Raw genomic sequence first — 23,089 nt, 5'->3', positions numbered from 1 at the left:
TTATAACTGGTGAAGATAATAATTTGGATTATAAATGTCATATTTTATATCAAGATAAGTAATTTAATATAATTAGTATTGAATTACTTCTAATTGTCACCATGATGGATTAAAAAATATAATAGCACAGGCAGTTATATTAGATTCTCAAGCCAAACGCCAAATACAGGCATAAAAATTGTCATTAGGGCAAATTTTACTTTATAATATTCCGAGGAAACTTTAACTGTTTTTTCTTTTTATATTCTTTTATTTTAGTGCAAGTGAGTGAATTCTTTATAATTGCATGTGGATATTGTGTGATTTCCTTGTGTGTATTTGAAAAGCATCAGATCATAGGCATTTACATATATAAGAACTGTAGAGAGCAAAAAAAAATATGAACTTAAAGTACTGAGCCCTGACAAATCTCAATCTTTCGAAATCAGGTAAAGTAGGAGGAAAAAAAACAAGGTGTGCTGAGAAGGCTGGATTATTTGTATATGCAAAGCAAAACAACAAACCACATATAAGAGAGGGTTGTTAGAGTCGCAAAGAAATGAAGGTGCTTCATAAAGAATGGTTTGATAAAACACATTAAAAAACACTGACAGTATGAGAACAAGAGGACAGAAAGGGTTCATTGATCTTTGAAACTTCGAGATTAATTGTGACATTGATAAAAAGAGTATTAGTGGATTAGTGCGTCCAAAAGCAGGTTATATTGTTTTGCAAAATGATTTTCAATTGGACAAAAAGAAAGACTCATCCCAGAAGATTATTACAAAATGAACTATAAAAAATAGTTGTAGTCTTGGCTGGGTACCTCAGTTGTTAGAACATCTTCCCAATACTCCTAGGTTGTGGGTTTGATCTCCAGTTAGAGCACATTCAAGAATAAACCAATGAATGCATAAATAAGTGATAAAAATATTAGTATGTGGTCAAATATAGGCTATTCTAATTTAACATTTTAGAAATGTTCAAGTTACTGCTGAAGACAAAGGTCGGGTGTGTTCCTATGAATGTGTGGCTCATGGATCTCAAAATGTTCTTAAATCCTACATAAAAAGATTAAAAATCAGCTGTGTGGTTATATCAGAAGGCCTTTAAGATCTTGTCTAAATAAAGCATTGTATTTGATGCAAGTAATTTGAAGAATAAAGAAGGTGTTGTAAGGATCAACTATGTGTAATCCATACCCTAGGAAAACAGACATGCTGTTTTAGTCTGTCTTTCTTTTTGGATAACATGTTTCAGTACATCAATTTATTAACTCTTTTCCACTGCTGCATAATTTTGCAGTGAAAGTAATTACTTTATCTTTGGACTTGACCATCTGACTTATTTTGTCTTTATCGCGACTTGTTCTGTGCTTTAGTGTCCTCAACCATGTCATAGGGCTAATAATAGCCTCACAAGATTCTCATGAATTTTTAAAATGTAATATATATATAATGTCTGAAGTAAAAGAAACAAAATAATGGTCATGATACTTAATATTCTTTTTTAAAAAATCCTCACTTGAAGATATTTTTTCATTGATTTTTTTTAAGAGAGAAAGAGAAACTTGAATGTGAGAGAGAAACATCAATGGGTTGCCTTCCCTGGGCACCCCAAATGGTAATGGGGATCCAAGCAGTGACATTGTGCCTGCCTCAGATGTGTAGTGCAGGGTCATCACATGAGCGATAAATTACCCTGACCTTTGTTATCATTTTTTGTTGTTAAATTGCATTTCTTTTGGGAAGTCTTAATACAGATCCTATGTCTGAAGTGCATGTAGTATTTGAAAAATAGAACTAAAATATGTCTGACTCCAGGTGCGATAGGAATTGGCAAGGATCTCTCCGTGCCAGGTCAAATGAGCCTCACCTGTCAGGTCACAGCGAAGCACACTTTGATTTGTTCCCAATTATCTTAGGACTCTGACCATGTTCTTACAATAGAAAAGATTATGGACACAGGATACTGGCTACTTTATTCAGCTTTAAACATTTTTTTTCCAACTTGGCCCCTTGGAATAAAAAAGATGTAACTTTGTTAGGACAGGACTTTTCTAAATATAACCTGTGATCCAAGACTAATGAGGTTCAAGAAACCATATGCTGTGCCTCTTTGCACAAGGAAACATTTTGTACCTTGATAAAGGTATTATACAAAGTCAGAATGGGGAGAGTACTAAATAACCAGAGAAATGGAGCCCTTTAGTGCCTCATTCAGGTCCCTCTTGTGTGCTTTAGTTTGGCATCCTGTTCCTGATGTCATCCATCATAAGGAGAAATAAACTAGGGCACAACCTGAGGCCAATATTTGATATCTATAAAGGTGTAAAATGAGGACAGGTATAATGTGGTAATTATACCTGAGAATAATGAAGAATGATCTCTGAGGACAAGGTCCTCATTCAAAGAAAAAAAAGTTCCTAATAAATAAGATGCAGAAGTTGGTACTAGTTAAGAGAGCTCTCAAAATGGAAATGAAAGAGCAGCTAGGTGCATTAAGGTAACTGTTCTCACAGAAAGAGCCCAAAGAGTTGGTGCTTGTTACACTGCTAAGGTCATGTCCGAGAAGTTGCAGAGCAGACCAGGCATAATCAGTGTCAGTTCTATTTAATGAAGTATCTTTGTTCCTGTTCATATAATGTGTTACTATAGATGGGCCTGATGTCTGTTATTTGATGCCTGTCAATTATTTTAAGTACAAACCTTCCCCTATATTTAATTTCCCATCACCATTGTATATTTGTTTATTTATCCAGAAAGATAAGGATTATTAAAATATACACCAGAGATTGAGAAAAATGATATCAACCAGAGATGCTGGAATTTAGGGAGTTAATGGCTCCCAACATTGCTTTGAATTGTGTAGCTGAATATAAAACTAGCCAGTTCCTATTGGGAAATCTGTTGGTATACATTATAATATTGAAAAAATTTAAGTTTCAATTCGGAAATATGGAAACAATGTCATATGTGAGGTGTGTGCATATATTAGTGCTCATGCCTGGCAACGAACATGTGTGTGGAAATGGGAGAGGGGAGTATTGATACTCAGCATAAATGTGCATGCTGGGTACATTCACAGTGATTTTCCTAGGGGGTATTTATGTGTAATTCTGCACCTCTCATTTAGAAATAGATAGCTACAGGGATAAATATGGATACATACATATACATATACATATTCATATACATATACATATAATAGATATAATGGAAGTGATATTTAACAAAAATAATATATAAAAATACTTAAATATATAGCTGTTTACATTTACTTTAAATGTAAATTAATTTATTCTAAAAAAATGTAGCTCACCTAAATTCACTGACTTGGAGGATTTATTATACCAAAAATGCAATATTCAGAGGAAAATATTGAAGTACAAAAAGGTTTTTTACTAAAATATTAATTACTTTGTTCTTTCTAAATGTAAAAAAGTTGAAAAATAGATGTATCCAATTCTAAGAAATATTAAATGAATATAACAAAATATCACTCAAATACATTTACTACTTTAGTACTATTCCAGATTATAAAAATAAGAGGGGAGGAAAAAAGCCTTAACTACTGCCTTGAAGCTTATATGCAACAAATCATTTCTTCTGGAGGAAATGTATTCTAATTAGTTGTGACCCATGGCAACAATCCAATGCTTTTATTAATATTTCTTCATATAAATGTAGTCTCTTTTTTCTTTTCTTACTATGAAAGTATTTGTTATAAAATACATTCAGGAATTTGATGCATATTTATTGGAAACAACGTATTCTTAGGCACATCCAGGAGAGGTTTTCTGTACTATCTGTCACCACATTACATATAGGCACTTTTAATGTTGGAGGCTTCTATTATGATAGAACAATTGTAGCACCTTAAATCTGATATACATGCTGATAAAGTAATGAACCGGGTGTATTAAGTTATTTATGTAACAAGCCAGGATATGCATAAATAGAATAAAAATATTGTCTTTAAAGCACTTATTACAAATTGATGCTATGTTCTGATAGATATGATGATCACAAAGATAAGACTCACATCACCACACTAACCACCAAAAAAAATGCAATATCCCCATTAAATTTGAGACAAATCCTTAAAAACGTGTGCCTTAAAGATGAAAACTCTTAAATTTTAGTATTATATTCTAACAAAGTAGAAATACTACTTTAATATAAAATGTTTTTAGAAAGATTTAATTTTTATAAATAAATAATGTATCCTCATGAAATTGTAGTTGCTATAGTTAAAAACCATAACAACTTTAAAAATTATTTATTGAATCACTACTATATGAAATGTACTGTCTTAAATATTGTAGATATTTTATCATAATATTTTTTCTCTATGTTAGTAGACTATCCTATATAGTAAAAGCCCAGTGCCAAATGGCGGAATGACCAGAACGACCAGTTGACCAGTCATTATGATGCACATTGACCACCAGAGGGCAGATGCTCAACACAGGAGCTGCCCCCTGGTGGTCAGTGTGCTCCCACAGTAGGAGCACCGCTTGGTTGACTAGGATGAGCAGAGCTCCCACAGTGGGCCGATCCCCACAGGCCACATCCCCCATCAGTGCACGATTCCTGTGCACCAGGCCTCTAGTTTATTAATATTCATTGTTCAGCATGCACAAATCAGAATGATTTTGCATGAATAGTTATAAAAAATTTAATGAGAATCTTTAAATACACATTCGTCATAGTGGATTTCTCACATGTATCTCCAATGCTATTCAGTGTATTGGCTCATTTTAAGAATATATTGTAGTTTACTCAAATTTCTTGTTATACTGCTTTAAAAAAAAAGATGTTCCTTTTCCCCCAATTGCCCCTCTCCACCCACTTACTACCCACCCCAGGTGTTCATCATCCCATTGTCTCTGTCCATAGGTAGTTCATACATGCATATAGGATCTTTCGTCAATCTCTTTCAGCCCCGCCCCCATTCCCCTTCCATCTGAGATTCCTCAGTCTGTTCCATGTTTCTACATCTCTGGTCCTATTTTATTCATCAGTTTATTTTGTTCATTAGATTCCTTGTTGTTTTATTTTGGTTTTTAGATTTCATTGTTGATAGATATGTATTTATTTCCATCTTATAATTTATATTTTTAATCTTTCTGTTTTCCCCTCCTCCTCCTCCTCCTCCTCCTCCTCCTCCTCCTCCTCCTCCTCCTCCTCCTCCTTCATCATCATCATCTTCATCTTCTTTCACCTTCTTCTTAAAAAATACCCTTCAAAATTTCATGTAATACTGGCTTGGTGGTGATGAACTCCTTTAGCTTTTTCTCCTCTGTGAAGCTCTTTATCTGACCTTTGATTCTAAATGATAGCTTTGCTGGGTAGAGTAATCATGCAAGGGACTGCTCATACAATTGTCAGCTCATTTCTACAGAGTCATTGCAGGCCAGAAGAGAGTGGCAAGAAAAATTCAAAGTAATGCATAGCAAGGACCTATGCTGCTTTTTAAAAATGCAAAGTGCAAGAAATATCAGTAAATAATATGAACCATATAGAAACACGAAAGCAACTAAGTAATTAGACTGTATTAATTTATTATATATATATTTATAAATTAGCCAAACATAGTGCACATATTTGAAAAAAAATTTTTACAGTCATTTTTTGTATTTTATTAAACTGATAAAGATTCATAAAAAGAAGTTGTAATGCTAGATCTATTCTAATATTGAAACACTCAATGTTTTATGACTTTTAAAACTAATGTAATCTGAATTACTCTGCTGTGTTGATGTATATGAAATTTATTCTAAGTGATTAAGCACTCATTTTCTTATATTATCTGTATTGTAGTTAATTCCCTAAGGTGTTACTTTCTTGATATTGGTAAGATGTTAACAGAAACCATTATGGAGAAAATGGATTATAAAGACAATAATAACAACGATAACCCCTTTAACAAAAACCAATGTGTATTTAGATGTTAAACTTGGATAAGAATAATATTATAGGTCTAATGTCAGATTTACCAGTCAAAAAATGTTCATGATTTTTCTTAATTTATTAGATAACAAATAAATTTCCTTTCTGGAGTACCCTAATGGTTTTAAAATAATATTTATATTATGCAGTTTAGCAACAAACACATGGTAATTAAAATAACAGATGATTATTAAACAGGTAATAGCATGAGAAATTTTCTAATGTCAATGTTGTTTTTTTCTCTTTTTTAAATTATAGATTTAAAAGAATTTGCAACTGAGTATTATGATTGTAAGGCAATTATATTTCTATAATGTAGTACACGAACAATACCAGTAATTAATTTAGTATAATTGGAAATAATTTATTTTCATTTTACAAGTTCTCTTTATATAAGCATTTTATTGTAAATTAATGTTAAATATAATTTGAATTTCATTCTTGATTTTCCTTGTAATCAAATATCTAATGGGAATTATTTTGCAGTAGCAGTTAGAACACAGTCCAGAGGGCCTTTTTCATTAAATATTTATTCATAGTCATGAATAATTAAAGTTTATCACTTAATTATGGTTTTCATGGAGACGAGGACATTAATGACTCATTTATTGAACTTAATATTCTCATTTGCTTTTGACAATACTAGAATTATTAGCTATGTGAAATCTATTTTAGCTACTAGTAAAGACATTCAATTGGCCAAATTTTATTTTGCAAATAAACATAAAAATAATGAGGCTATTAGAGCAAATATGTGATCAGTTAAATGTTGAAAGATAGGTGTATCTATCTATCTAATTTTCATATCTGTGCCCATGTGCTTGCATGCACACACAGCATTTTCATCCTTTATTTGAACAAATATATTTTTAGGGATTACTTTTAAATGAATTAATAAAAACAAAATTTAAATGATTTAATAAATAATTAATTTCCCACTAATCTATTCATCATTGATGGCTATAATTATATTTGAACACTTAATGCTGTGTCATAAGTACTTTGAAATAATAATTCCTCCACAGTGTGCTGGAGTCTTTAAAGTTTGCAATATACAGAATTATGCCATCTGCAAAAAGTGACACTTTTAGGTTTTGTATTCCCAACTTGAATGCCTTTTATGTATTTGTCTTGCCTGATTACTCTGGCTAGAACTCCCAGAACTATGTGGAATAAGAGTGGTGAGAATGGCCATCCTTGTCTTGTTCCTGATTTTAGAGAAAATGCTTTCAGCTTTTCACCATTGAGTATGATATTAGCCAAGGGTTTCTCATATATGGCCTTTATTTTGTTGAGGTACTTAGGATTTTTTATAGTTAAGGGAATAACCTGGTCCTTGCATGAGAAGCCTAAGTAAATGTGAATTTATAAAGGTTAACTCTCTCTCCCATCATAATACAAATTATATGACATTAAACAAAATCACATTTTAGAAATTGCTCATTGTATTATTTTTATACTATAATTAATATAAATATCAAATATAATGATGAATAAAAGAATAATTTAAAACATTTTCTAAGTAGACCTTAATTTATATGAAACAAAAATAATTCAAACATAGCAAACTTGTAAGGAAATTAAACAAAATATATATTAAAAATTGATAAATGTTTCTCTTAAATATATATGTCTTTCTCATCCTTTGTTAAGTTTATTTCTAGTTATTCTATTCTTTTGGTTGCTATTGCATAGGAACTGATCATATTTTAAAGAAGGAACTGCAAGGAAATCAATTATATCATGAACCTAATATGATAAATTAATTAAATAAATACATTCATGGTTAAGTCGACTTTGATCTAAATAACCAGTTTATGTATCTTTAAAATGAATTATGAAAATATAATATGCAAAATTTTACTCCCAATATTATTTTTATAGTATAATGGAATATGTAGGTAAATTTATAAGCTATTTATGAAATGAGGTGTATACAAATAATTTACTAGTGTCTATAGTGTGTATATGTGCATTCATTTATGAAAATATATTCATGGAACTTGAAAGTGAATAAATAAGAAAGTAATATAATTATTAAAATAAAGTCAATATACAAATGTAGACATACATCTATAAATGCAATTATGTGAACATGTATATTTACTAGTATAATGTTCCCCAAACTATCTAAGAAAATGTTTAAACTTGACTGGAAAGTAAGTTTTGGTAATCTATTCAAGTCTGAATTCATCTTTATTGTTCTTAACACTTGATTGAGGTCATTGAATTATAGTTTGAAAATACTTTTACTTAGTACATTGAAAACCTTTTTCCATCTATAACTTTTGATATATGTTGTCATACGTTTTGGTCTCCCCACATGCAGCTAATCAAATACAAGTATATATTTTAATTTTCTCTCATTCATTACCACAAATATATTTGTGTATATGATTTTTGGATTGTATTTTCATTTTGGATCATATGTTTTTAAAAACTTTATACTTTGTATTAAGTCATATTTATGTATGCTATTGTCAAAAATGTTTCTGTTAAAGTGATTAACAATTTATCATGTCATAATTACAATCTCATTACTTGCCAGCTGGTCTCATCTTTTCACTTCAGATAAATATGGCATGATGTTTTGTGAGCATTCAATTGAAACATGTATAAAATGAAGCTGCTGTAAACAATATCAAAAGATGTTACTCTTTACATATTTCAACATATTTGCAAAGCCACAATAACTTGATAAATGGCATTTGTCACTTTAAATTCCTTTAATAAATTACACAGGTGTCCAGTCCTAATGAAAGTGATAGTTTTACCTAACAGAATGGGGGTGGGGGGGAAAGGGTATTTCTAAGGATATAGAGAAATCATAATGTCTAATAAATTTGTACTGTTATTTTTATTATTTATGTTTAACTTAGTAACTTAAAATTAAAAGTACCAACCTTTAAATATGTCAAGTGGTGTTTAAAAACTTCAAAGTCCTTGTCTTTCATTGCTATAGCTTTTCTTTCTTTATGTGCATATGTTTGAAACTTTTCGTAAAGTAAAAAAAAAAAAATCCATTTTGTTTATATTATTTTAGTAAATAAACTACTCTATTTTTTTCCAATTTGTTCCTTTCCCATTTGTGGGATGAACATAAAAATTTAGTTCCATGCTAAAATATCAAAATATAATTTTTATTCTGCATTTAAGATTACCCTTTAACAATTTTAAACACAGGTGAGCTGAGTATTCTACCAGTCACAAAAACAAACTTTATTAACAGAAACTAATCTTCTATTTTCCTCTTAACCATATGTCCTTTTGGAGAAGTATAGTGTCCAACAATAATCTAGCATTGACCATCCACCTTATAGCTAAGAAAGGTGTTATAGCGTACATCTGGCCAACATAATTCTAATATACTGGGTGGGATTTCTAGTAAAGCATTTAAAAGGGCTCATTGTATTGCTATATGCCCTTATGTACTTTGTTTATTTTTATGACTTCCTGATTTGAATTTTGATATGATGACTTAATCTTGAATTTTGATATGCTGACTTAATTTTTAAAATGACAAGTATGAGGCCCACCAAGACGGGTAGCGGAAAATTAGAAAATCCCATGAATATGATCATGTCTAGTGACAGTACAGGTATGCTGAAGTCTAGAACTGGCTTTCCATCCTAAAAAAGCAAACATTTATCTTGATTACTATCACTATTTTGATTTTTCTGTGTTATTATCTATTTTATTTTATTTTATTTCTGAGCCAAGGTTAATAATGTATAGAGATTTATTTTTGTGGACCTTAAAAAAACAGTGATCAATACCAAATATTTAATAATGTTATAAACAAAAATGTATATGTGTCTCTATGGTTGTGTGTGAGTGTGTGGAAATATATTGTAAAGAAGTAGAACATTTTGAAGGACTAATGGTTTCGGAATAGTACCTGGGATGAAATCCCAGAACTCCAAAAATATTAAAATGGTAGTTTAGAGATAAGTTAGCGATTCAGTAGTACATCACCCAAATTAATTTATTTTGATCTAACTTATATAAGTCTTTTTAAAATTTTTATTGAATTTATTAGGGTGACATTAGTTAATAAGATTATACATGTTTCAGGTGTACAATTCTATAATTCATCATCTGTATATTGTATTGTGTGTTCACCACCCCAAGTCAAGACTCCTTCTGCCACCATTTATCCTCTTTACCTTCTTCCTTCCTCCCCTGCCTTTCACTCTGGTAATCACCATACCAAAGCCTTTAACATAGTGAAATGATGGCACAGAGTTAGTGAGGCAAGTCTGAAATAGCAATTAATTATACTGAGTTAAACAGTAAGTATTTGGGAGTAGTAAAGGGAAGTTGAGTTTTAATCTCAAACCATGCACAGAATATTATTATAGATGAATTAAAATTCTGAATATAAGAACGGAAAATTTTAGAATAAAACACTGAGGATTTTTTAATGAAAGTTAAATTTATTTTTTCTTTTAATGCAAAAATGGAAATAGGAAATAAGATATGAAAGTAAAAAATAATAATATGGCAACATTAAACTTGAAACATGTTTGTGTAAAATAAATCCACATTAACTTTATGAAAAGAATAAAAGCAATAGAAAAGATACTTGCAATATATGTGGTCTACTAAGTTTTGCTAACAAATATATGGGGCACTATTAAATCAACAAAATCATATATATATCACACTAATGAAAAAATGGTATACCTTATGAATAATTATATAATTATATCTGTTTTTTCTAATACTTCCATTTTTATTTTTCTGTTGCTCTGAATTATGGGAGAATTACTTTAATTTCTATTATATTGCCTGTTTTTTCAAGAATATAATTATTAGTATTCACTTCTATGGCAATTTTTAACTTAATAATAGTCACCTTAGAATATTTTTGTTCTAATATTATAGATCCACTCTTGTAGAAAATTAAAATTAGATATTTTCTATTTTTTCAATGCCTCTATTTATTAGCAGGCATTCATTTATTATCATTAGACATTACTATTATAGACATTCCATTATTATAATAGACATTATTTCAGTCATAATCTCTTTCCATTGTGATTTTATTCATCTATTTATATTTCTAGAGGTCTATCTATATTTGTCTGTTATTAGAATGAAACGTAGATTCTCATATGTTCTATTTGTCTCAAAATATTTACTAGTAGGTTCAAATAAGGATAATATAATTTTAGGTATATTATGGTTTCAATTTTCAGATAGAGAAATCCACCCACACAATAAGGGTAGGCACAGTGTTTAAGGCAATCAAGCACCAGAAACTTCCATAGCGAACCCTACTAATATCCCATCACGTCCTCTACTGTGATGATAACTAATAGTACTCTTAATGCTTCAATAGTAACCACAAAAATAGTATGTAGTAAGCATTTATGATAAAAAGAAACACTTCTAGTAACTTCCAGGCATAAACACTTGAATCTTTCTAATTCAGTGGCCTCAACACTGCTTCTATTTTAGAATCCCAACGGTGAATGCCCATGCCTTGTGCTCACTTTGACAATTAAATAAAAATCTGGGGAACAGCACTTTTTTTTGGGGGGGGGATAGCTAAGTAATTCCAACAATTGTGATTAACTTCCCTTTGAAAAAGTTGCTATTATTCTCATTTTATAGTTCAAGATACCAAGGCCAAAGAAGCATCCTCACAAGCATAGATGATCTGTGCAGGATTATATTATTTGCAAGCAGGGGAGTGGCTCCTTCATTCCGTTTTGACTCTGCAGTTAGACATTTAACCACTAGGATGTCACTTCGTGTGTTTTGCATCAAAGACAATTAAATTCCATTGCTCCCTAGTTCCTGGTCTGGTTGAGGTTGGTCATCTGTGCTGCGATTTACCTGTACATTCCAAATTGAGTTCCCCATTCTGTTATCTTTCCTACAGGATCTGGACTCTACACACATTTGTCTCCTGCCTCCCCACCCCTCACCCTCACTATGGCTTACCTGGGCATAACCTTCACCCTCTATGTGATGTGGATGTTAGTACTATTGAGATGAAACCATTACTTAACATGTAAAATAAGAGTTTAAATATATCCTTCACTTGTCATCTAAGTGAGAGTGAGCCTGGGCACGTATGGTTTAACTAAGCAAAGCAAACTCCAGATCTTCTATTGAATTTTTGGAACACATTCCTTTTGCACATTTCTTAGTTACAAAGCCAGGGAGAGGAGTGAGTTGATGTCAGCCTAAGAAACTGCTTCACTGGCATGTGTCTCCTGCCAAAGGCTAATTTTCAAAAGGGGTTCTGCCACTGATTGGTTGGCTTTCAGCTCTGTGTTTACTAGTTAGTTGTCACTGATTGCTCAGAAAAGATTTAAACTAGTTCTGATGGTGATTTGTTACCATGACAATACAAATGTCAGTGTTTTCTTAAGAGTGAGGTACCTTTTTATTCTCAGTAAAACTCACCTAGATATCTTCTTCACCTTAACTAAAGGCATGTGAATAGTCTCCCACAGAGGCAAGCAGTCAGGTCACATCTATACCATATTTGGGAAAATTAATCATTATTTTATAGAGATAGATGATGCTTTTTCCAGTATCTTAAGACATCACATTAAGCTTTGAAACATTTACTAATTTTATCGTGAGCCTAATTTTGAAGTAAAATTATTTCATTTTTATGTTAGCTCCACAACATACTAGGTAGGAATTGAAAGAGAGACCCATTAATATTGATGAATAATAATGTCAAACTCATAAGCCTGGTGTAATATTAAATCAAAGGACTTACTATTGATAAAAATAACCAGAAATATGTTGTAGTAATTATTAATTTTTGGTTACTATTGAAAATGTTGCATATTAATTTATAGTTTCTTACACACCTAAAAGTTGGCAACAATTTCAAAATCCTATATAATAAAAGGCTGATATGCAAATAGACCAAACAGCAGAACAACCATACCACCAAACAACCAGTCGCCATGATGTGCACTGACCACCAGGGGGCACGCATGGAGCATGGCGGGCGTCGGCATCAGGCAGCAGAGCGTGAAACATAGCAGGCATTGGCCACGGTGCGATGTTGGAACAGGTGAGAGGGGGCACCAAAACAAGGCGGGGCTCCAGTCGCTGTCATTGGGGTGAGCCTCTGGTGGTTACTGAAAATTCTTTTCTCCTGCGCGCCGGCCGCGGTCCCGCCCGGCTCTTGTACCTGTTGCCAGCGTGGGCCCTGCTCGCACCGGCTGCCAATTCCAGAGCCACCACTCTCACCCGCTGCCGGCGCCCTGCACTGACCCATTGGAGAGGCCTGATCTTTCAGGTCTATAAGACAATATCCTAATAATGTCAGGTGACTACCTGGATTTAGGTCACATAAACTCAGATAGATGGATTTCAAAATCTTTATTCAGCCCTGACCAGTTTGGCTCAGTGGCTAGAGCGTCGGCCTGTGGACTGACGAGTCCCAGGTTCGATTCCAGTCAAGGGCATGTACCTTGGTTGCAGGCACATCCCCAGTATGGGCTGTGCAGGAGGCAGCTGATCGATGTTTCTAACTCTCTATCCCTCTCCCTTCCTCTCTGTAAAAAAACAATAAAATATATTTTAAAAAAATCTTTACTCATAACTGGCCAGTGTGGTTCAGTGGTTGATTGCTGACCCATGCACCAAGAGGTCACAGGTTCGATTTCAGGTAGGGATTATGCAGGAGGCAGTAGATTGATGTTTCTCTCTCATCCTCTCATCGATGTTTCTCTCTCTGTAAAAATCAATAAAAACATATTTTAAGAAATTTTTATTCACCTGCCTGGAGATCAAATTCAAAATGGGAAAGGGCTATTTCTCTTTGAAACAGAGAACATCTTGTCCAAAACCTCCACTCAAAGTGACATACAACCCTGCCCTGGAAACGACACCACCATTTACATTTTAAAATACTGAATTATTATCTGAAAACTTATGGAAAACCTTGGCACCTCTGGGTTGTAGATAAGATTGCTGTTGTATATCTTCTTCAAATCACTCAACCAATACATTCATTTCCCCTATTCCATAAAGGACACTGAGGCATCAGCATTCTTCTGTTTAGTGTCTATGTATGGATCGACACCTTACAGAGTGTTTGGAGGAGAGTGTGAAATAATGTTTATGAACTTTGATGTGTTGAAGGCGTGTGTGTGACTTCAATGTGTGAATGTGCCTGCACTATTTGAAAAACTGCATCGCACTGTGGTTATTTCAGCGGTTGATATATCTCAGTCACACTGCATTATTGATAGTCAACAGTGAAATGATCTATGACATTTGATAGAATACTGAAAAGATTTTAAATGTTCATATATACATTTCTAAGTGTAATTGTTGGAAAACGATTTTTCTCCCATGACTTTATGCAAACAACTTCAAATTCCATTTTTATGTCTTTGACCAGCACTGTAGTAGTTTTTATAAGTTGTAGCCACCCAGTACCATTGAAAGCCAAGACAATTTTTATAATTGTTTACCATAAATCTTATTTTCATATTTGGTTTTCAGTGTATTTTGTCTTTTTCTGAATTGTTGGTCAGTATAAATTTCTGTAAAGTATTAGTATAGTAATATTACTAGGAGCTTTGTGCTCTGTTCCTTCTAAACTAATTAAACATTATGAAAAAACATTTAAAAATAGAAATATAATTATTGATTTTTTACTTAAAATATGTAAGTTTTGCATGACTCTTTTATATGTTTTTATTAATATATTATGAGCATTTACTTATTTTTATTAATAAGGTACTCACACATTTCAAATTTTGTTAAATTTTAAGTTTAAGATTTTGTGAGACTGTACATATTTCCATTTTAAAGATTGTAATTAAAGATGTTTACATTAAAGACTAATGTTTTAATCCACAAAACAGAAATAATTTGTAACATTAAACTAGTCCTTTAAATAAAATTGAGAGGGTTACTTTTCACTTTAAGAGGTATTTTTCTATTTACAAAACACTAATTAAAACACTACTGGATACTGAGGTGAATTTTAAGATTTAATGGTGATGAAGGTCAGTAGAGGATGGAAATGTCCCAATAAGGGAGAAAGGACAATACTGTATATAGAGTTAGTGATCAATTATATGTGTTGGCATCACGTTTATTCATTTGTTCTTTTACACCTTCATGAGGTCTTTGTAAAATTCAGGGTGATATTATATTAGTGCTTACAAATACAGAATCGGACCTAATCAGTGGAATCATTTAAAATGTGAATAATTAATGTTTTAGCTGATATACAAGTAATGAATATTTAGACTTGTTAACAATAAAGAATAGCTTAGAAGAATATTTCTGTCAACAAGTAGCATTATTTCTATTATACCCTGTCTCTGAATTCCTCATTGACTACCAAGGATTTGGATTCTATCATCTCTTTTTTTCCACTTCAATGTTTCTTTCCTCTCTACCAAACATAAGCATGCATATTTAGTGTTCTCTGTATTCAAACAAAACCTACCCTGAAAAAAAGCATACTCCTTATAGTTACTGATGCATTTCCTTATTGCTCTCTATTACAGCAATAGTCTTATATCCATCTAAATGGGTCTATGAGGCTTTCTATGCACACACAATCCTAACATCACCCTAGATTAATATCCAGCATTGGGTGTGTGTGTTTAAAAGTATGTTCATTTTTTATCTGTTTCTTTAGCTTAAATGTGTGTCATAAAAATAGGGACTTTGTTTCTCTCTCTCTTCAACCACATTCACTCTCTCCTCTAGAAGAGTACTTATTACATAGCAGGTAGTATGTAAATATTTGTGTATCAGAAAAATTAGAGGAAATGCATGTGTGGTGACACAAATATGAATAAGCACATATTTCTGTCAATGCAGAAAGATGCTACTTTTTTTTGGTAATGTTGGCTTTGAACATAAAGTCTAATTCTTTTGTAACAGGGAGGGTGATACAATGTTTATTAATACTAGTAGGTTTAGGAATTCTATTTTGGGAGATTGTTATCTTCTATTTTCTTTTAAGAGGTAAGCATATTTGCTATTGGTGGCATGTAGTTCATACATCACATGACATAATACTGAACAATGCTAAAAATGTAATGAGTTATTACATTAAATAATTCTTAGATGAATAATTCACCAGTCATTTGATCTCACAGAATATGTCTTCTATTGATCAATTCTAAACAAACCATTATCATTCCTTTCTTCAGGAAATATTTTTCCCCAACATGCATTTTTAAAGTCAAGTATCTCTGCTTTATTTCCTTTCAGATCTTTCCTTTTCCTGCAGCCACCCCATGTTTCATTTATGCTTATAGCTGCACGTTTATATCTCCTGGAGACCACAGCTGGTTCGTTAGCATAAAAAGTACCAGTGAAATTTGCAGGTAATTTCTTATAGATATTTCAAAATCTTAGTAATGTGAGGAGGGAGGTTGTATATAATTCATTTCACAATATTCAGTTTTCCAATATGAGAAATACATACTTTAGTGTTACTGTGTTTCAAGCACTGAATTAAACCATGAGTATCAAAACATGAATAAGGCATGATCCTTTGTTCTCAAGAAGATAAATTATCTAGTATGGAAAAAAGTTATAATACAATTTAATGTTAATATATATATAACAGGGATTATAACAAGGGGGAGGAAGACAGCACTGTTGCAAATGTGAGTGTTCAGTGTGTATGAATGGGTAGGCTTTCCTCAGCAGACAGTATTTGAAAGGGTGATCTGATTCAAGATATCAACCTAAGAGAAACGTAAGTTTATTGGCAATTATAAAAACAATTGAAAATGTTCTCAGTATTTGTAATTTATTGTGATGAGGAGAATAAGACTTTTTCTCTTTTTTTTTCTTCTTTTTTTTGGGGGGGGGGGCAGGGGGTGGCTAGCACCCTCACGCTGTACCTAGCTAATCATATATATCCCTAATGCACATTCTTGTTAGCCTATAATCAAGTCACTGCCCCTTCCTTAATTATCTGGTCTTGCAAGACCTATTTACCTAAATGCATTTTACAGAGGCCATAAACCATGACCTGTACACAACCCCTGGAGGGGATTATCAGGACTGGTGCCAGGCCAGGCCTTTAGGTGTGGTCTCGCGTCCCCCATCCCAACACACGGGGCTTTTCGCAAAGCCTGAGAAAGGTCTGGAAGTCTGATCCGTATTTGGGGGAGAAAGCTTCCTCCATATTGGCTTGCTCAGGACTTGGAAACAGGCTCCCCTGAGTCACGGTACTAGTATATCTGGAAACAAATGGGTTTTTCCGGTATCTCCAAGTACTCCCTGTGTATTTTTCTTTTTTTCTTTTTTTTTAAATATATTTTATTGATTTTTTACAGAGAGGAAGGGAGAGAGATAGAGAGTTAGAAACATCGATGATAGAGAAACATCGATCAGCTGCCTCCTGCACATCTCCTACTGGGGATATGCCCGCAACCAAGGTACATGCCCTTGACCAGAATCGAACCTGGGACCTTTCAGTCTGTAGGCCGACGCTCTATCCACTGAGCCAAACCGGTTTTGGCTCCCTGTGTATTTTTTCAACCACCTGGTAAATTCTGTAACAATTGAATACATACATTTAAGGAAATAACTTTCAGACTAACTGACTGGCTAGATGTTAATTATAGTGACCCAAATAAGACATCCTAAGGAAGATCTAGCAGATGTAAGTGTCAGAAATTATTTGCAAATGATAGGTAGAATTTAATGTATTTCAAAGTATATGTTAACTTCTTTTGCAACAAAAAGCAAATAGGTATTATAGAGTTGATCAAAACTAGGGAAAATTGGTCCCACTGAAGTCCAACACATTTGCTCATTTAATCATACTCCTGTTATCATTGAATATATGGTATTAAATACTGTGTCTTGTTCTAATTGAACTTTGAGAATGAAAAAAAAAAAAGCTTTCTTAATGGGACAAGAAGATGTGGGACATTTGGAAATTCTCAAATATTTATGGATTCTTCTAATCTCTCTTAATTTTAAGAAGGTGTATGTTATTAATCAAGAAACAAATATATTTATCACATTTATGCCAGAGTACTGCCATTTTATAATTTCCCAAGGCTTTTCAATAGGTATTGAAACAATCATTGCTTATATTAGTTGAAAATAAGGGCAACTGTATACTATTATACATGTCTTCCTTCAATAATCATTTAAAAATAAAAAGGCATAATCACATGCAAAGTGGGGCTCAGGCAGTTGCACAGATGAGCACCGTATTTATTCTAGTTTACTCTCATTAGAGAAATCACAGATATAGGTAAAATGAAAGCAGACCAACAGGGCAAGAATAAAACATGTAGTAACTGCATACCGGGGGGGGGGGGGGGGGCGGGGGGGGGGGAAGGAAACCAAGCAATAGGCAAACTGACTCACTAATAGAAATTCCAAACAAGCATTTTAAGTTGCCAAAGAATGCTAAAATTCCCAACAGCTGTTTGCCTCATATTCATATAAAGGGAAAGTAAAACCAAGTACTTAAATCCAAGCTCTAAAAAATGATATCGCATAACTGATATTCTAATATTTTTAATTTTAAAATTAAAAATTTAAAAATGCCTCTTTAGCTTAAAATTGGAGCTATTACTGTTTCAATCTCTAGGATTAGTAATAACAGAGGGCTTAAAAAATACACACACACACACACACACACACACTCACACAAACAAAACAAAAACAAAACAGTGAGGAGAAGAATGACTCTATGTTATTAAATTCAGCAAAGGTTTACCATGAGGTTGTAAAATGCAGGATAGCATAAAGATCCAGTTATAAAGCTTCTGTTTCATCAAAATTAGAAATGAAATCCAGACAGGGCAGCAAGTCATGTAACAATGGCTGGGGATCAGACTGCTCATTGTCCATGTGAGAAAAAAAATCCCCAAGCAAACATTTAGTTTCCCCCTGGTGCCAGATTCATTCCTGGGGGTGACACAACAGGGAAGGACTTTGTCTGGCTGCCAGGATAGTGCGATCAGCATGCAAGTCCAGCCCTTAGTTCCTTCAGGGTCTGCCTCAGCTTTGAAGTGTTTCTTGCTCAGGATCACACCCTTTCCAAGTCATCCCATAACTCTGGAAAAGGAAAGCTTGGATATTTCAGAAAGATGAGGGATGTTCTTACAGGGAACTGCACATTCCAGAGTTCCCCACCATGTGGTCCGGGCTTTGTCAGACTGACTTGCATTCATTTTCGTCCTCTGCTTAACGCTACTTCTCTCATCACTTCACAGGTGTTTATTACTAATGCATACTTTGTACCTTGGTTTTCCTCTCAGCCTTTACTGTCAGAGAACCTTCCGTGTGATAGTTGGTAATATACTGAAATGTTTGACAGATTCTCAAACAGGCCTGGCATGCTGCCACCTCAGGGCCTTTGCACAGGTTCCAAGAGAGACCTCCTTTATTTACTCTATCTAAAATGCAACACACTTCACACCCGTCTACCCCTCTTTTTTTGCTCTATTTCTCCTTAGTACTTATTGCCATTCAATTCCTTATATGTTTAATACTTTAATTTGTAAATTATCTCTATTTCTTCAGTACAGAGCTGGCCTTATGAGTACCTGGATTTCTGCTTACTTTGTTAATTGAAATATTCACTATGCCATAAATGGTGCCTAAAACATAGTTGGTGCTTATTAATTATTTGTTCTATTAGTAAATATTAGTTAAAACCTAGAAGAGCCCTAGCTGGTTTTTCTCAGCGGATTGAGCATTGGCCTGCCCACCAAAGGGTCATGGGTTCGATTCTGGTGAAAAGCACATACCTTGGTTGCAGGTTCCTCCCTGGCCTGGGCCCTGGTCAGGGCTAGTGCAGGAGGCAACCAGTTGATGTGTTTCCTCACATAGATGTTTCTCTCTGTCTTTCCTTCTCTCTTCCACTCTCCCTAAAAATCAATGGAAAAACATCCTCAGATGAGGATTAACAACAACAAAAATAATAAATGTTATTAAAGCCTGTTTGGTAATGATGAATGTGTCCTATTAATGAGATTATATCAATTTATGTTGTTCTGTATATATGATATATGTATTAATTTATAGTCTGATTTTATTATTTTTTTATTCTGCTTTATTTGACAACTTGGATTTTTTTAGTTTTTTGTTTTTTTTTTTATATATTTTATTGATTTTTTACAGAGAGGAAGGGAGAGAGATAGAGAGAGTTAGAAACATCGATGAGAGAGAAACAGCTGCCTCCTGCACATCTCCTATTGGGGATGTGTCCGCAACCCAGGTACATGCCCTTGACCGGAATCGAACCTGGGACCTTTCAGTCCGCAGGTCGACGCTCTATCCACTGAGCCAAACTGGTTTCGGCAACTTGGATTGCTTTAAATGAGTATATTACACACCATAAAGTGTTAAAATGTGAATAAATTTAGTAGGGACATTGAATTTTCTCTTCATAAGTATAATGGGATCTTGATTTATCCAATGAGAAATCATAATTCACATGCATTGACAAACCAGAATAATTCATATATATACATATACATATATGTATATGAATTTATCCAATAATAATTTTCATCACTTTCTCCATTGAATTAAATCTGTTGTAATACTTACTGTATATATGGGACAACTATGTAATCATTGACATGGACTTTGATAAAGAGCTTCTGGGATAAATGACTCTATCTGTGGATTTGCAGAACACATATGCTTTGAGCAGTGCTATCTTCACACTGCAGATACCAGCTAGTTCAATCTCAGTGGCAAAGTATGTGAGAGGACAGATTGGATAAAAAGGTAATATCCTTCCTTACTTAATCAGTCTTTCATGGTGAGCAGCTAAGCTTGTAACTGCTATTCAGAAAGATGTTCATTAAGGTTTCCTTCACCTGGCAGAAGACAGGCCAGTTTATGGGATTGCTTAAATTAACAGGCAGGATAGGATGTTCTTTGCAATGCCTTTCAACTGAAGTTTAGGATATTTACTTTCTACCAACCAGGAGCTGTATTCTGACTGAAGTTTTTAAAAATGTATTTCAGATATTTTCTTATTTCTTCAAATTTATTATTTATCAGGAATGACTGTAATAAAAATATAACTGAGCCCTATTGCCATTATAGAAATGGCTTTAAGAGAAAAATTGTCAAATGAATATTACTGCTTCCCATTTTCAACCAATAAATAGTTGCCTTTGTTAAATAAACAGCAACAGTCTGTCCATATATGTTACATAATACAGCATGCCTGTTCCTGGGGGTTGGGGGAGGGAGAGGGAATGCTAGGAAATAATTTATATAAAATATGTTTTTATGTATGAAACCCAGGGTTGCTTTTATGCTTTGTTTGTAAACATACCTTGGAAATATTATCCTCCTATATAATAAAAGGCTAATATGCAAATCAAGAGAACAGTGAAATGACTGGTTGCTCTGATGTGCACTGACCACCAGGGGGCAGATGCTCAACACAGGAGCTGCACCCAGCTCTCGGGCCCCAGGCCAGTCAAAGCGGGTCCCAGCAGGGGCACCCTGATCACCCCACTGGTCGCCCCACAAATTGGCCCTGATAACCGGCCAGGCCTAGGGATCCTACCCATGCATGCATTTCGTGCTCCGGGCCTCTAATAGAGTATAAGTTTGTTTTTGTTTTTTTGTTTGTTTTTTTATAAATGAAACCATGGACAAATGGAGAAGAATTTTGATATGTTGTTAAGTCTTATTGATATTTAAGGGAGCAATCAGGAAAGACACATCAATCAGCATTACCCTAAAATCTATAGCACCATGTGGGATATAAATATCAGGCTTGGAGAAAGTTAAAGGTATGAGTATATATCTAAATGGACGGGTGTTTAAAAAAAGGAAATGGGGGGAATAACTAAAGGATCATCTTTCAGAATATAACACTAAGCAGCTTTTGTTATATTATTTTAAATAATACGCAGTATTAATATATTTGCTCTTACAGAGCAAAGTCAATAACCTGTCCTAACTTTTCCCCCTGGTGATTGTATTGATAGAGTGGTGTTCTTTCACCAGTCCACTCACTATTTTTTTTTTTACTTAAAGTGTACTTTGCTCTGAGCACTGACACTATGTGGGAATAAAAAAAGAATAATGCATTCATTCTGTCCACATTGAGTCTAAGAACGGAGCTAAATTTCCCCTCTATACTCCCAGAAAAATTGAACTTTCTTAATTTATTATTCTCCTTACCAGTAAAATTGGAATAACAAAGCTAAAAGCCCCACCCATATAAAACCTTAGGATAACCTTACTGCTTTCACTCCTTTAAATCAAAAGCAGATCAATTAATTAATCAATTAATTAATTTTAAAAACCTACAGTACTGTCAATTAAAGTCAAAATTTGTCTAAGAGACTTAGGAAAAATTTATTGTGCCATTTATTAGGCAAATATTTTCTTAGATTGGATACCAAAAGCAAGATACAAAAAATAAAATAATATGATAATTCAATATCAAATTCCACTTAATAACTTTTGCTCTTCAAAAGATATCATTAAAAAGGAAAAGAGCCGAAACCGGTTTGGCTCAGTGGATAGAGCGTCGGCCTGCGGACTAAAAGGTCCCGGGTTCGATTCCGGTCAAGGGCATGTGCCTGGGTTGCGGGCACACCCCCAGTGGGAGATGTGCAGGAGGCAGCTGATCGATGTTTCTCTCTCATCGATGTTTCTCTCTCATCGATGTTTCTGACTCTGTATCTCTCTCCCTTCCTCTCTGTGGAAAATCAATAAAATATATTAAAAAAAAAAAAAAGCTTTATAAAAAAAAAATTAAAAGGAAAAGAAAAAAATAATTTTTTTTCTTAGTAACAGTTGTATATGTTGTGCTTCATTATAATGTTATTTATTTTCACACTTCATGCAACAACTATTAGGGCAAGTATTTATATTTACTAGGTGGCATGTTCAGATACTTTAAAGGTCATTTCTGTATGGCTACTAAAACTGAAAATGGGCTTAGAAGCTTGCTTTTCTAAAACCACAGCTGCAAAGGCTGAGCCCCTTGCATGAATTTTGTGCATTTGGCCTCTAGTTATAATAATAAAATGCACATTTTCTAAACCATGATTTTTAGCTACATAGAACAGTTTTGCTATTTTTTTGTTAACTGGAATAATTTGTATTACTAAAAGAATTACATTTTCTTGTTTTTCATTTCATATTTTTCAGGTAGATAGGGAGAATTTTTATACCTCAAT

Source organism: Myotis myotis, unplaced genomic scaffold, assembly GCF_014108235.1.
Source record: "Myotis myotis isolate mMyoMyo1 unplaced genomic scaffold, mMyoMyo1.p scaffold_m19_p_3, whole genome shotgun sequence".
Taxonomy (NCBI): domain Eukaryota; kingdom Metazoa; phylum Chordata; class Mammalia; order Chiroptera; family Vespertilionidae; genus Myotis; species Myotis myotis.
Note: the sequence above shows the minus strand (reverse complement) of the source record.